General features: G+C 42.5%; 1 protein-coding gene across 3 annotated transcripts in view; it reads right to left on the bottom strand.

Moving 5' to 3' along the window:
• Positions 1-14,320, bottom strand: part of LOC132823457 (vascular endothelial growth factor C-like) — an 84,669-nt gene that overhangs the window by 30,231 nt on the left and 40,118 nt on the right. The window lies entirely within an intron of this gene.

Genomic DNA, 14,320 nt, shown 5'->3' with positions numbered 1-14,320 from the left:
AACAGGATATAGAATCATACAGTGTGGAAATGGGCCATTTGGTCCATCCTTATCCTCCAAAAAGCATCCCACCCAGACCCAATCACCCTACCCCACACCTGTAACCCAGGGCAAATTCACCTAGCCTGCACATCCCTGGACACTCTGGGCAATTTACCTGCAAACCTTTGGACTGTGGGAGGAAACTGGAGCACCCAGAGGAAATCCATGCAGACACGGGGAGAATGTGCAAACTCCACACAGACAAGTGGAATTAAACCCAGATCCCTGGTGCTATGAGGCAGCAGTGCCAACCACTGAACCATCGTGCCACCTTAAGGGTAGGGAGAATAACTAACACAGGGAACTTATCAAAAAAATAACGTTAACCTCACAGCGTTTTTGCTATTCTGTCTCAAAGAGTTTTTCAATGATGTAACATAAGTGGCAGATATAAGAGGAAGAACAGTGGATTGGGGACAACTGGACAGGCCTTCTGAAGAGCTGGCCCAGGCAGAATGGGCCAGATGGCCTCCTTCCATGCTGTAAGACACTATGATTTTTCGATGGCTGACCTGCAGAAATATTTTTAATGCTGATCAGGGAACAAAATTTCATTTGATGGTTTTCTAGTCTCCATGGAAGGATAGCCCTAATATACGGTTCCCATGGTGACACAATTCTGTTAATTTGTGACTAATTATGCACATAATTATATGTCTCTAAGGCTGTGTGACTGACATCACAGTTGGGCATCTCTATTTGTGTATGAACGACTGCTATATGATGATGCATCTCTATTCATTTGATTGATTGTTCCTTGATTGTGCCCTGTGACTATATAGTCGATTGTCCTATTTTGATGCACCCTCTAGTTTCTGTCTTAATCCTTTTACACTATTACAGCCAATGTAGCTAATTGACAGATATGATGGTGTTATCCTTTAAGTTGTGGCTGACTAATAGTAGAATGGGTACTTATATTACTGAGTGACTGGCTAACATTGCAGTCCTACTCCTATTGAGCTAACTGTATGAGATTGCAGCAGCATTGGATTTTAGGGTCATATATCGGGTAAGTCACTTCCCTATGGTGGATGTTAACGAAAGTGCAATTCTCATGAATGGGCATCATTGTCAGAATTAGCTATTATGTAATGTGTGTGGGTGCTTAAATCAGAATCTCTCCCCCCATTTTAGAATCTCCTATGAAGAAGCAATTGAGTTTGTTTAAAAAGAAATGGAATTGCAGTATTTGTTGCCCTCCACATTATTTGGATATTGGATAGAAGATGGTTTGGGAACCATTTGGCATTACCAATAAGAAATACAGGGGGCAGTGGTCATTCATTTTGTAGCTGTGATGGAGCTCATGTTCAACAGCATAATCCCAGTGCCAGACGGATTCCCAGCCTGCACTCCCAATGCTCACTTTGATGATCTGATCGCAAGTGGGCCACTCTCTTTCCATTCCACCTCTCTTAAGGTGCCAACAAAATGTAAACTCCAATCTCTTGTTTCCAGCCCTATCATTGTTTGACTAACTGACACCATAACAGTTTGTTTTTTTGACCAGATGCTTTTGGAAATTGTAATTGATAGAAAAAAGTGGTACTGCTTTATTTAACCACATTTTGTAACTATTTATGAAATGATCCCACTATCATCAATCAGTTTGATTCAGTTATTTATCACCTCTGAAGAGAAAACCTAAGTGGCACAGGAGTGCTGTGTTATCTGACCTGCTGTCTCACGGATAAACCAACCTCAAGTGCCAAGCGCCAATTAATGATCACACACATTTATTCCATTGTTTTTAACTGAAGCTTACTTATGTACAAATTGTTTGTTATGTATCCTGTACAGCAACAGTAAATGCACTTCTACTCACTACAAGTATAGGGCAATAGGAGTATATAGAGCAGGGAAACCAGGAGGGCAAAAAGGGGACATGAGATAGCTTTGGCAATTAAGGCTAAGGAGAATTCAAAGAGATTCTACAGATTCATTAAGGACAAAAGAGTAACCAGGGAGAAAACAGTGTCCCTTAAATATCAACAAGGCCATCTATGGGTGAAAATGCAGATTTGGGTGAGATGCTAAATGGATGTTTCGTGTCAGTATTTACTGTGAAGAAGGGCATGGAAGCTAGGGAACCTGGGGAAATAAATAATGATGTCTTGAAAAGTGTCCATATTACAGTAAAGGTGGTGCTGGAGATCTGAAAATGCATAAAGGCAGATAAATCCCCACGCCCTGATGAGGTGTACCCCAGAACTTTGTGGGAAGCTAGGGAAGAGACTGCTGGGTCCCTTGCTGGGATTTTTTTTTAAATCATTGACAGCCACAGTGTCAGAAGATGCCAGAAAGCTGGAAGGTGGCTAATGTGCTGCCCTTATTCAGGACAGGTGCTAAGGAGAAGCCAGGGAATTATAGACTGGTGAGTCTGGTGTCAGTGGTGGATAAGTTGTTGGAGATTTTGAGGGACAGGATTTAGACACATTTGGAAAGGCAAGGACTGGTTATAAATAGTCCATATGGCTTTGCGCTTGGGACATTGTGTCTCACAAACTTGACTGAGTTTTTTGAAGTGACAAAGAAAATTCATGAAGGCAGGGCAGTGGACGGAGTCTATCTAGACTTCAGCAAGGTGTTCAACAAGCGAGACTGGTTGCCAAGTTTAGATCACATGGAATCCAGAGAAAGCTAGCGAAGCAAACACAAAATGGCTTGAAGGTAGGAGCTGAGGGTGGTGGTAGTGCGTTGTGTTTCAGACTGAAGGCTTGTGACTAGCAGTGTGCCACAAGGATTGGTGCTGGGTCACTTTTTAGTTATACAAATCACTTGGATGTGAATATAACAGGTGTGGTTAGTAAGTTTACAGATGACACCAAAATTGATATAGTGGACAATGAAGTAGGTTATCTCAGAGTACAATGGGACCTTGATCAGATGGGCCGATGGGCCGAGGAGTGGCAGTTGGTGTTTAGTTTAGGTAAATGTGAAGTGCTGCATTTTGGTATGGCAAACCAGGGCAGGATTTATACACTTAATGGCAGGGCCCCGGGGAGTACTGCTGAACAAAGAGACCTAAGGGCGCAGGTACACTATTCTTTTAAAATACAGTTGCAGGCAGATAGGGTGGTGAAGAAGGCATTTGACAGGCTTGCCTTCATTGATCAGTGGATTGAATATAGGAGGTAGTAAGTCATGTTGTGGCTGTACATGACATTGGTGGTCACTTTTAGAATACACTGTTTAATTATGGTTTCACTGCTATAGGAAGATTGTTGTTAAATTTGAAAGGTTTCATAAAAGATTTACAAGGATGATGCCAAGGTTGCTATCAGGAAAGGTTGAATAAGCTGGGGTTATTTTCTCTGTGGCTTTGGAGGCTGAGGCGTGACCTTATAGAGGTTTATAGAATCGTGAGGGGTATGGATAACGTGAAAAGTCAAGGTCTTTTTACCCCAGTGTTGTGAATGCCAAAACTAGAGGGTATAGATTAAAGGTGAGAGGGCAAAGAGTTAAAAAGGGACCTGAAGGGTCAGGAAGAGAGTGATGCGTGAATGGAATGGACTGCCAGAGCAAGTGGAGGAGGCTGGTACAATATCAACATTTAAAAGGCATCTGGATGGGTTTATGAATAGGAATGGGTTAAATGCATACTGGCCAAGTGCTGGCAAAGGGGATTAGATCATTTTGGATATCTGGTTGGCATGGACAAGTCGGACAAAAGAATCTGTTTCTGTCCTGTATAACTGAATGATTTTATAAATGTACTTCACTGGAATGTAAAGCATTTTGAGACACACTGAGAAAAGCACAAGACCAATGTAAGATTATTCTTTCTCTTTCAAGCTCAAATCTTTTGGTTAAGTCAATAATAAGTTGTCAAGGTGTGAAAAGTGCAGTCAAGGCAATTGTAGCTTCAACTAGTAAGTTTAGTTGGGTGCAGATGAAATGCTGAAAGTCCTGTCAACATAATCATTAAACCTAATTTCTTGATTACTGGGCCTCTTGCTGAGATATTTGCATCATTGATAGTCACAGGTGAGGTGCCAGAAGACTGGAGGTTGGCTAACGTGGTGCCACTGTTTAAGAAAGGTAGTAAGGAGACGCCTGGGAACTATAGACCAGTGAGGCTCACATCGGTGGTGGGCAAGTTGTTGGAGGGAATCCTGAGGGACAGAATATACATGTATTTGGAAAGGCAAGAACTCATTAGGGATAGTCAACATGACTTTGTGATGGGAAACCATGTCTTACAAACTTGATTGAGTTTTTTGAAGAAGTAACAAAGAGGATTGATCATGATCTACATGGATTTCAGTAAGGTGTTTGACAAGGTTTCCATTGGGAAATTGGTTAGCAACGTTAGATCTAATGGAATACAGGCAGAACATTTGGATACAGAACTGGCTCAAAGATAGAAGACAGAGTGTGGTGGTGGAGGGATGTTTTTTAGATTGGAGGCTTATGACTAGTGGAGTGCTACAAGGATCAGTGCTGGGTCCACTACTTTTCATCATTTATATAAATGATTTGGGTGTGAACATAAAAAGCATAGATAGTAAGTTTGCAGATGACACCAAAATTAGTGAACAGTGAAGAATGGTACCTCAGATTACAATGGGATCTTGGTCAGAAGGGCCAATGAACTGAGGAGTGGCAGATGGAGTTTAATTTAGATAAATGTGAGGTGCAGCATTTTGGGAAAGCAAATCTTAGCAGGACATATACACTTAATGGTAAGATCCTAAGGAGTGCTGCTGAGCAAAGAGACCTTGGAGTGCAAGTTCATAGCTCTTTGAAAGTGGAGTCGCAGATAGATAGGATAGTGAAGAGGGCATTTGGTATGCTGTCCCTTACTGATCAGAGTACTGAGTACAGGAGTTGGGTAGTCATGTTGCGGCTGTATAGGACATTAGTTAGCCACTGTTGGAATATTGCATGCAATTCTGGTCTCCTTCCTATCCGAAGGACGATGTGGAACTTGAAAGGGTTCAGAAAATATTTACAAGGATATTGCCAGAGTTGGAGGATTTGAGCTGTATGGAGAGGTTGAATAGGCTGGGGCTGTTTTCCCTGGAGCGTTGGAGGCTGAGGGGTGACCTTACAGAGGTTTACAAAATCATGAAGGGCATGGATAGGATAAATAGACAAAGTCTTTTCCCTGGGGTGGGGGAGTCCAGAATAAAAGAGCATAGGTTTAGGGTGAGAAGGGAGGTATAAAAGAGAGTTTATGGGCAACGTTTCCATGCAGAGGGTGGTGTGTGTATGGAATGAGCTGCCAGAGGAAGTGGTGGAGGCTCGTACAATTGTAACATTTAAAAGGCATCTGGATGGCTATATGAATAGGAAGGGTTTGGAGGGAATATGGGCCGGGTGCTGGCAGGTGGGACTAGATTGGGGTGGAGTCGGCATGGATGAGTTGGACCGAAGAGTCTGTTTCCGTGCTGTACATGTGGGTGACTCTATGACTTTAAAATGTTATTTTGTGTGCATGGTGGTGATGTGACGTCTCTCCTTTTTTATTGGCTAAACATAAACAGAGAGACCTATTCTGTCAGGCAGCAGATACAGACATTTGAACACATGCACCAACAGGCTGAAGAACAGCTTTCTCCCTGCCGTTATTCGATTGATGAATGCACTCTCTAAATTCAAATAATGTTGACTTTGCCTTGTGCACCTCCTGTGCAGGGTAACCTGTATGCCTCATGCGAAGCATTCTATGATCTGTGTGTCCTTGTTGCTATGATCTGCTGTGCTGCTCACAAAACAACGCTTGTCACTACACTTAGGTACATTTGACTACAATAACTCAAACTAAATCAATAAGGTGACCAAGAACATGAACAGCAAAGGCAGCAGCGAGGTATCAGTATTGAAAAGTGTGGTGCCGGAAAAGCACAACAGGTCAGACAGCATCCAAGGAGCAGACGAGACAGTGTTTCGGGTATACGTCCTTCAGCTTATGCCCGAAACACTGTCTCTCCTGTTCCTCGGATGCTGCCTGATTTGCTGTGCTTTTCAACTCTTGATCTCCAACATCTGCAGTTCTCACTTTCTCCCAGCAGCGAGGTATCAATCAGTTTGCCTTTAAACACAGAAAAAGATATTCAGTACTGAAGTGGAAATGAAATGAACACCAAAAACTCTCTCCTGACTCATTTAATCCCAATGCTGCTGCAGTGCATTTGATTAAATTGCACAATATCTACGTGAAAGCGGAAAGCAGGACATGAAAATTTATAGTACATTTCACAATCTCAGACTATCCAAAAACATCTTCCAACTAATTAAATACTTTGAATGTAGGTTCAATACCAGAAACACAACTAGCAAACATACTTAATTTAGCAACTGTCATGAAATCCTAATTTTTTAATTCAGTTGTGGAATGAGAGCATCGCTGGCTGGCCAGCATTTATTGTCCCACTCTAGTTGTCCATGAGTAGATGGTGGTGAGCTGCCTTCTTGAATTGTCTACATTCTGTAGGTTGACCCACTAAAGGTCGTTAGGGAGGTAATTCCAGGTTTTTGAGCCAGCAACAGTGAAAGAACAGCGCTATATTTCCAAGTCAGGATGGTGAATGGTTCAGTGGGGAACTCATAGATAGTGTTTCCACCCTTGATGCTGCCCTTGTTCTTCTAGATGGAAGTGTTGTGGGTTTGGAAGGTGTTATCTGAGGATCTTCAGTGAATTTCTCCAATGCATCTTGTAGATAGTACACACTACCACCACTGAGTGATAGTGATGCAGGGAGTGAATGCTTGTGAATGTGGTGTCAATCAAATGAGCTGCTTTGTATTGGATGGTGTCAAGCTTCTTGTGAATGATGGAGTGCACCCATCTAGGCAAGTGGAGAATATATCATCACACTCCTGACTTGTGCCTTGTACATGATGGACAGGCTTTAGTGAATCAGGAGGTGAGTTACTTGCTGCTATATTTCTAGCCACTGACTTTCCTTGTAGCCACAGTGTTTGTGTGGCAGTCTTGTTGAGTTTCTGGTCAATGGTAACCCCCATGATGTTGATAGTGGGGAAGTCAGTGATGGTAACACCATTGAATGTCAAGGGGCGATGGTTAGATTGGCTCTTATTGGGATGGTCATTGCCTGACATTTGTGTTGCAAGTATGTTACTTGCCACTTGTCAACCTAAGCCTGGATATTGTCCAGATCTTGTTGCATTTGGCCATGGACTGCTTCAGTATCTGAGGAGTTCCGAATTGTGTTGAACGTTATGCAATCATTGGTGAATATCCCCAATTCTGATCTCATGATGGAGAGAAGGTTACTGGTAAAGAAACTGTAGACGGTTAGGCCTCAGACACTATTGCAGGGATATCCTGGAGCTGAAATGACTGACCTCCAACAATCACAACCATCTTCCTATGTATCAGGTGTGACTCATGCCGGAAAAATTCCCCCCACCCCCACCCCACCCCCAGGCCCATTGATTCCATATTTGCTAGGGCTCCTTCATGACACACTCAGTTGAATATGGCCTTGATGTCACTCCCACCTCACTTCTGAACTTGAGCTCGTTTGTCCATGTTTGAATTAAGGCTGGAATGAGGTCAGGAACTGAGTGGTCCTGGTGATATCCAAACTGGGCATCACTGAGCAGGTAAGTGCGGAGCAGGGACTGCTGGGTAGCATTATTAATGATATCTTCCATCAGTTTACCGATGATCCAGAGAAACGGTGGGCCAGTAATTGGTTTTGTTCTGCTTTTTGTCTACAGGACAGATGCGGGCAATTTTCCACCTTGTTACAAAGGTGCCAGTGTTGTAAGTGTACTGGAGGAGCTTGGCTAAGGGAGGGCCAAGTTCTAGAGCGCAATTCTTCTGTACTAATGTTGGAATATTGTCAAGGCGAAGAGCCTTTGCAGTATCCAGTGCCTCCAACCATTCTTGATATCACACAGAGTGAATTGAATTGACTGAAGACATTATTACATATCTCTAGAGCAGGTGGGACTTGAACCCCAGCTTCCTGGCTCAGAGTTGGGGATGCAACCATTACACTACAACAGCTCTTCTAGTATTGATCTTGATGTATTCAATGGCACAGTGCAAATAACTGGGGCTGGTTGTTGAATCTCCAATCATTCCAAGAAACCACAGCCATAACGAATAGTTAATAATCATGAACATTCCCTACCACAATTTATTACAGAGATTTTGAATGGATTTCAGTGGCTAATAAGAGTAGATTATATTTCACTGGAAATTATTTTTGGAAACATATCGTAGTGACCATCATCTGGTCTCACTTTTTCACAGGACTCTTCGATTAAATGTGTGTAACTCAGCACGTGTGACTTTAGCCCTCAGATTTAATTTAAAGCATGAGGCCTGTTTGTGTCATTAATAGAACAAATCATCGCTGAACAGACCCACTTGCAACTCTAACTACCAACAGATCCAGTAACATTAGCTAAATGCAGACTTTTGGTTCATCATGCAGCTCCTTTGGGTAATAATGAAGGAACAAAACTCTTGCACACAAGGATAACAAAGTTAAAAATCACACAACACCAGGTTATAGTCCAACAGTCAATCACCTGATGAAGGAGCGTCACTCCAAAAGCTAGCGTGCTTTCAATTAAACCTGCTGGACTATAAACTGATGTTGTGTGATTTTTAACTTTGTACACCCCAGTCCAACACCAGCATCTCCAAATCAAGGATAACAAATGCAGGCAACAGAAATATCAAAAGAACAATAGAGGTTGGAGGTTGCTCTTCTAATGCACAAAATGAGGCAGTTCGATCAGACCAGAGGGACATTTAACTCATGGACTATCTGATCTGAGAGCGTCTTAAGGACAAAAGAGCAACTATGGAGAGAATATGGCCCCTTAAAGATCAACATGACAGTCTATGTGTGGAATCACAGGAGATGGTATTTTGCATCACTATTTACTGTGGAGAAAGACACAGAAGCTAGCGAGCTTGGGGAAATAAATAGTGATATCTTGAGAAGAGTTCATATTAAAGAAGAGATAGTGCTGGACATCTTAAAACGCACAAAGATAGATAAATCACCAGGAGCTGATCAGGTAATTCCTAGACATTTGTGAGAAGTTAGGGCTCCTTGCTGAGATATTTGTGTCATCAACAGCTACACGTGAAGTGCTGAAAGACTGGCTAATATGGTAGATCATGTGACAAGAGCTGCAAGGAAAAGCAAGTGAACTATAGACCGGTCAGCCTGATGTCAGTGGTGAATAGGTTGTTGGAGGGATTTCTGAGGGACTGGATTTAGATACATTCGGAGAGGTAAGGACTGATTAAGGATAGTCAATATGGTTTTGTGCATGGCAAATCGTATCTCATTAACTTGAGATTTTTGAAGAGGTGACAAAGGATACACATGCAAGCAGGGTGGTAGGTGTATGGACTTCAGCAAAGCGATAGACAAGGTTCTGTATTGTAGACTGGTTAGTAAGGTTAGATCACATGGGATCCAGGGGGATCAAGCCAATTAGATACAAAATTGACTTGAAAGTAGGAGACAGTGTGGTGGTAGAGGGTTGATTTTTGGATTGGAGGCCAGTGACCAGTGGTGTACCATAAGGATCAGTACTGGGTTCACTGCTTTTGACAATTATATCAATGATTTGGATGGGAATATAGGAGGAATGGTGAGTAAGTTTGCAGATAACAATAATAGTTGGTGGAGTAGACAGTGAAGAAGGTTATCTCAGAGTACAACAGGACCTTGATCAATAAGCCAGTGGGCCCAGGAGTGGCAGATCAAATTCAATTTAGATAAATATGAGGTGTTACATTTTGGTACAATCCAGGGCAGAACTTACACACTTAAGGTAGGCTCCTGGGGACCGGTGCTGAACAAGAGACCTTGGGGTGCAGGTGCACAGTTCGTTGAAAATGGAGTCACAGGTGGACAAAGATAGTGAAGAAAGCATTTGGTACGCTTGCCTTTATTGGTCAGTGCATTAAGTATAGCAGGTGGGAGGTCATGTTGTGGCTGTACAGGACACTGGTGAGGCCACTTTTCAGAATACTGTGTACAACCTGGTCACCATTCTATCGGAACGTTGTTGCTAAACTTGAGAGGGTTCTGAAAAACATTGCAAGAATGTTGCCAGGATTGGAGGGTTTGAGTTATAAGGAGAGGTTGAATAGGCTGTGGCTATTTTCCCTACAGTATTGGAAGCTGGGGTGGGGGGGTGACCGTTATAGAGTTTTATAAAATAATGAGGAATGGGGGCATGCATAGGGTAAATAGACAAGGTCTTTTTCCTAGGGTGGGGAGTCCAAAGTTAGAGGGCATAGGTTTAAGGTCAGAGGGGAAAGATTTAAAAAGGACATGAGGGGTAACTTTCATGCAGAGGGTGTTGTGTGCATGGAACAAGCTGCCAGAGAAAGTAATGGCAGTGGGTACAGTTACAAAATTTACAAGGCATCTGGTTAGATATATGAATAGGAAGGGTTTATGGGCAAAATGCTGGAAAATGGGACAAGGTCAGATTGGGATGGCTGGGAGGGTCGGCAGGGACATGTTGGACCGAAGGGTCTGCTTCCATGATGTAATGACTTGATGATTTTTAACTTTTCATCAACAATACTTGTTTGGCAATGAAAAGACAGGAAATGCAAAGGAAGGAATTGGCAATATCACTAAGTCTCACAATAACTGCAAAGTTACCAGTTGCCCCCATGACTGTTCAGCACAACTGTAATGACAAAGCTATAACAGTTATTGAGGGTCCAAACTCCAGCATTACCAATTGTCTTATAACAGCTTTAGAGAGCTGTGGGTCAACCCAGCGTAACCCCAAATGGTTGCAAGTTCTCTTAAGCCTTTTACTGCCTTTGATCTAACTCCAATTGACCCTAATGCTCAGAACTGTATTACATTCAAACCCATGTGTATGTTCTAGATGACTCTGCGTATTTTAGGCAACATGACAGACACCACGAACAGCCATTCTGGAAAATCAAAATGGACTTATAATGCAGGAAACCCTCCAAGCCTAAACAAACAGTTGTATTGAGATTTGAGATTTAAATGAGATATAAAATCTCTTTTAATTGATTATGTGACTACTTTGTAAAGCATAACACAGACAATCTAAGCAGCATAATACCAATAATACATATGAAAAACATTGCATATTAGAGAGAAAACTGAAGAAGGGAAGCACTGAATCATCCCTTAGACCAGATGTTTTTGCAGGAGAGATGTGTCAGCCACACCAGATGGCTGAAGGACAATCATTGTAAACTCTACATCAAGCTTGTTAAAGAATACCGAACCTGGAGCCAATGTACCCTGCTTACAAATTTGACTTAGATTCATGGTGTGTATTGCTATCCATCCTATTGGATCAGGGGCTATCCACGCATGTCAGACCATACAGTGTGATCCAATTTCTCCGCCAAATTATACCTCTCCAACCAGTCAGCAACTGGATCCAAAAGAAAACCCAGACTCCCTGATAAAGAATGTCCAGTTAGCCCTCAAGATGCTGTAGCATTGCAAAGATCGCTTCCAGTATGAACATAAAGGTCAACACGCTGGATAGTTTTTGAAAATTAATCAGAACTTTACATGGGTGTTATTCCTGACTATAGGCCATCTTGAGATTGAGAAAGAGTGGGTGATGTGTTTTCTATTTGAACAGCGATCATGAATGAGAAATAATTGATCAGTTAGATGCATTGATCGGCACTCTGTTTAGATCTCGCACACATTTGATCTTTTCAATGAAAAATTATCTCTCCTTGATCCTGACATTGACTTCTGTTAGCTACCTGGAAAGAACTACTAGTTAGCACATTTTATTTTGTACACTTTTTTATAGCGCCTTAACCATCTGGGGCTGCACAATGCCTCAGTGGTTAGCACTGCTGTCTTACAGGGCTAGTGACCTGGGTTCAATCCCATCCTTGGGCAACTGTCTTTTTGGAGTTTGTACGTTCTCTCTGTGTCTGCGTGGGTTTTCTCTCACAATGCAAGGGTGTGCAGTTCAGGTAAATCGTTCAGTCTAAATTGCCCATAGTGATCAGGGATTTGCATTAATCAGAGGGAATATCAGTAAGGGGTCTGGGTGGGATGGTCTTTGGAGGGTCAGTGTGAACTTGTGACCTGTTTCCACACTGTAGGGATTCTATAACTATGGAGATAATAAAGCCTTATAAATATTTTACATTAACTTGCACCATCATAACATCCATACAATGCAGTAAGAGGCCATTTGGCCCATCAAGTCTGCACTGACCTTCCGGGGAACATTCCATCCAGATCCACTCCCCTGCCCCATAAGCCCACATTTCCCGTGGTTAATCCACCTAGCCTGCACATCTCTGAATATTACAGGCAGTTTAGTGTGGCCACTCCATTTCATCTGCTCATCTTTGGACTCGGGGGAGGAAACGACAGCATCTGGCAGACACCCATGTGCAAGCTCCATACAGGCAGTCACTCAAGACTGAAATCAAGCCTGCATCCCTGGTACAGTAAGGCAGCTGTGCTAAGCACTGAGCCACAGTTCAGACTTCCTACTTTTTTGTCAGAAGAACATGCAAGTTACTTGGTGTCTGGCCCTAGTTGTGTTGACAGACTCTTGTAAAAACTGACAAAACTGCAGATAATGTAAGTCAGAAATGAAAACAGAAATTGCAGGAAAAACTCAGCAGGTCTGGCAGCATTTGTGGAGAGAAATCAGAGTTAAAGTTTCAAGTCGAGTGAGAAAGGGTCACTCAATCTGAAATGTTAACTCTGATTTCTCTCCACAGGTGGTGCCAGACCTGCTGAGCTTTTGCAATAACTCTTCTATCACTTTTCAAAAGAGATTAACTTCCATTTCCTTTGTATCCCCCACCATTTGGGGAGTGGTTAGGTAATGTCTGCCTGACATCTAGTCTCCCCAAAAACATGACCAAAACTCAAAATTCCCAGTGAATAGAGTGAGCAGTATTTTAGTACAAAGATGTTGCTGCCCAGTACAATAGTAGAACAATTGTTTTAAAAATGTCTTTGTGTTTAACACATTTAATTAATTCTCAGGGCTTGAATTCAATTTTTAAAGTAATATCCTTTATATAACTGGCAAAGCACGTAGTGCAAAAAGATTTTTTTTAACTATTGAACTATGATGATCGTTGTAGTGTCTGAAAAGGTGATAGAGCAAGAATTGATAGGGCACTTGATAGGGCAAAGGTACAGTCAGTGTGATGGGTTGAAATGTCTCCATTTTAAAGCAAGAAATATCAGGAATAAGGTTGACGAACTCAGAGCATGAATCAATGCTTGGAACTATCTGCTGTGACCATTTTCTACAGATCCCCCAATAGTAATGGAGATCCAGAGGAGCAGATTAGGAAGCAGTTTTTGGAAAGGTGAAGAAGTAACAGGGTTGTTGTCATAGGTGACTTCTACTTCCCTAATATTGATTGGAACCGCCTTGGTTCAAATAATTTAGATGGAGCAGTTTTTGTCAGATGAGTCTAGGAAGGCTTCTTGACTCAATATGTTGATAGATGTTGACAAGGGGGAGGCCATATTGGATTTAGTGCTTGGCAACGAACCATGTCAGGTGTCAGATCTCTCAGTGGGAGAGCAATTCGGTGAGCGATCCCAATTCCCTGACCTGTACTATAGTCATGGAGAGGGGTAGTATTTAATGGCGGTGGGGGGGAAATTAAACTGCTATCAGACAGGAACTGGGGCGCTTAAATTGGGAACAGATGTTCTCAAGGAAACATGGAAGAAATGTGGAGATTGTTTAAGAAGCACCTCCAGATAGTAGATTGAAAGAACCATTGGGGATAAGACATATGGAACATCGAGTCATGAGGAAGAAGGAAGCTACCTAAAGTTGAGGAGGCAAGGATCAGACAGGGCTTTAGACGGTTACAAAGTAGCCAGGAAGGAACTGAAGAACTGAAGTGAGCGGCACAGTGGCACAGCGGTTAGCACTGCTGCCTCACAGCGCCAGAGACCCGGGTTCAATTCCCACCTCAGGCGACTGACTATGTGGAGATTGCACATTCTCCCCGTTTCTGCTTGGGTTTCCTCTGGGTGCTCCGGTTTCCTCCCATAATCACAAAAGATATGCAGGTTAGGTGAAGGGGTAAATGTAGGGGAATAGGTCTGGGTGGGTTGTGCTTCGGCGGGTCGGTGTGGACTTGTTGGGCTGAAGGGCCTGTTTCCACACTGTAAGTAATCTAATCGAATTGGCTTAGGAGAGCTAGAAGGGAGCATGAAAAAGCTTTCGTGGGTAGGATTAAGGAAAACCCTAAGGCATTCTACACTTATGTCAGGAACAAGAGGATCCGGGTTAGTGAAGGGAA

The sequence above is a fragment of the Hemiscyllium ocellatum genome, chromosome 16, assembly GCF_020745735.1.
Source record: "Hemiscyllium ocellatum isolate sHemOce1 chromosome 16, sHemOce1.pat.X.cur, whole genome shotgun sequence".
NCBI classification, from domain to species: Eukaryota; Metazoa; Chordata; class Chondrichthyes; order Orectolobiformes; family Hemiscylliidae; genus Hemiscyllium; species Hemiscyllium ocellatum.
Note: the sequence above shows the minus strand (reverse complement) of the source record. Positions and strands in the feature narration are given on the sequence as shown.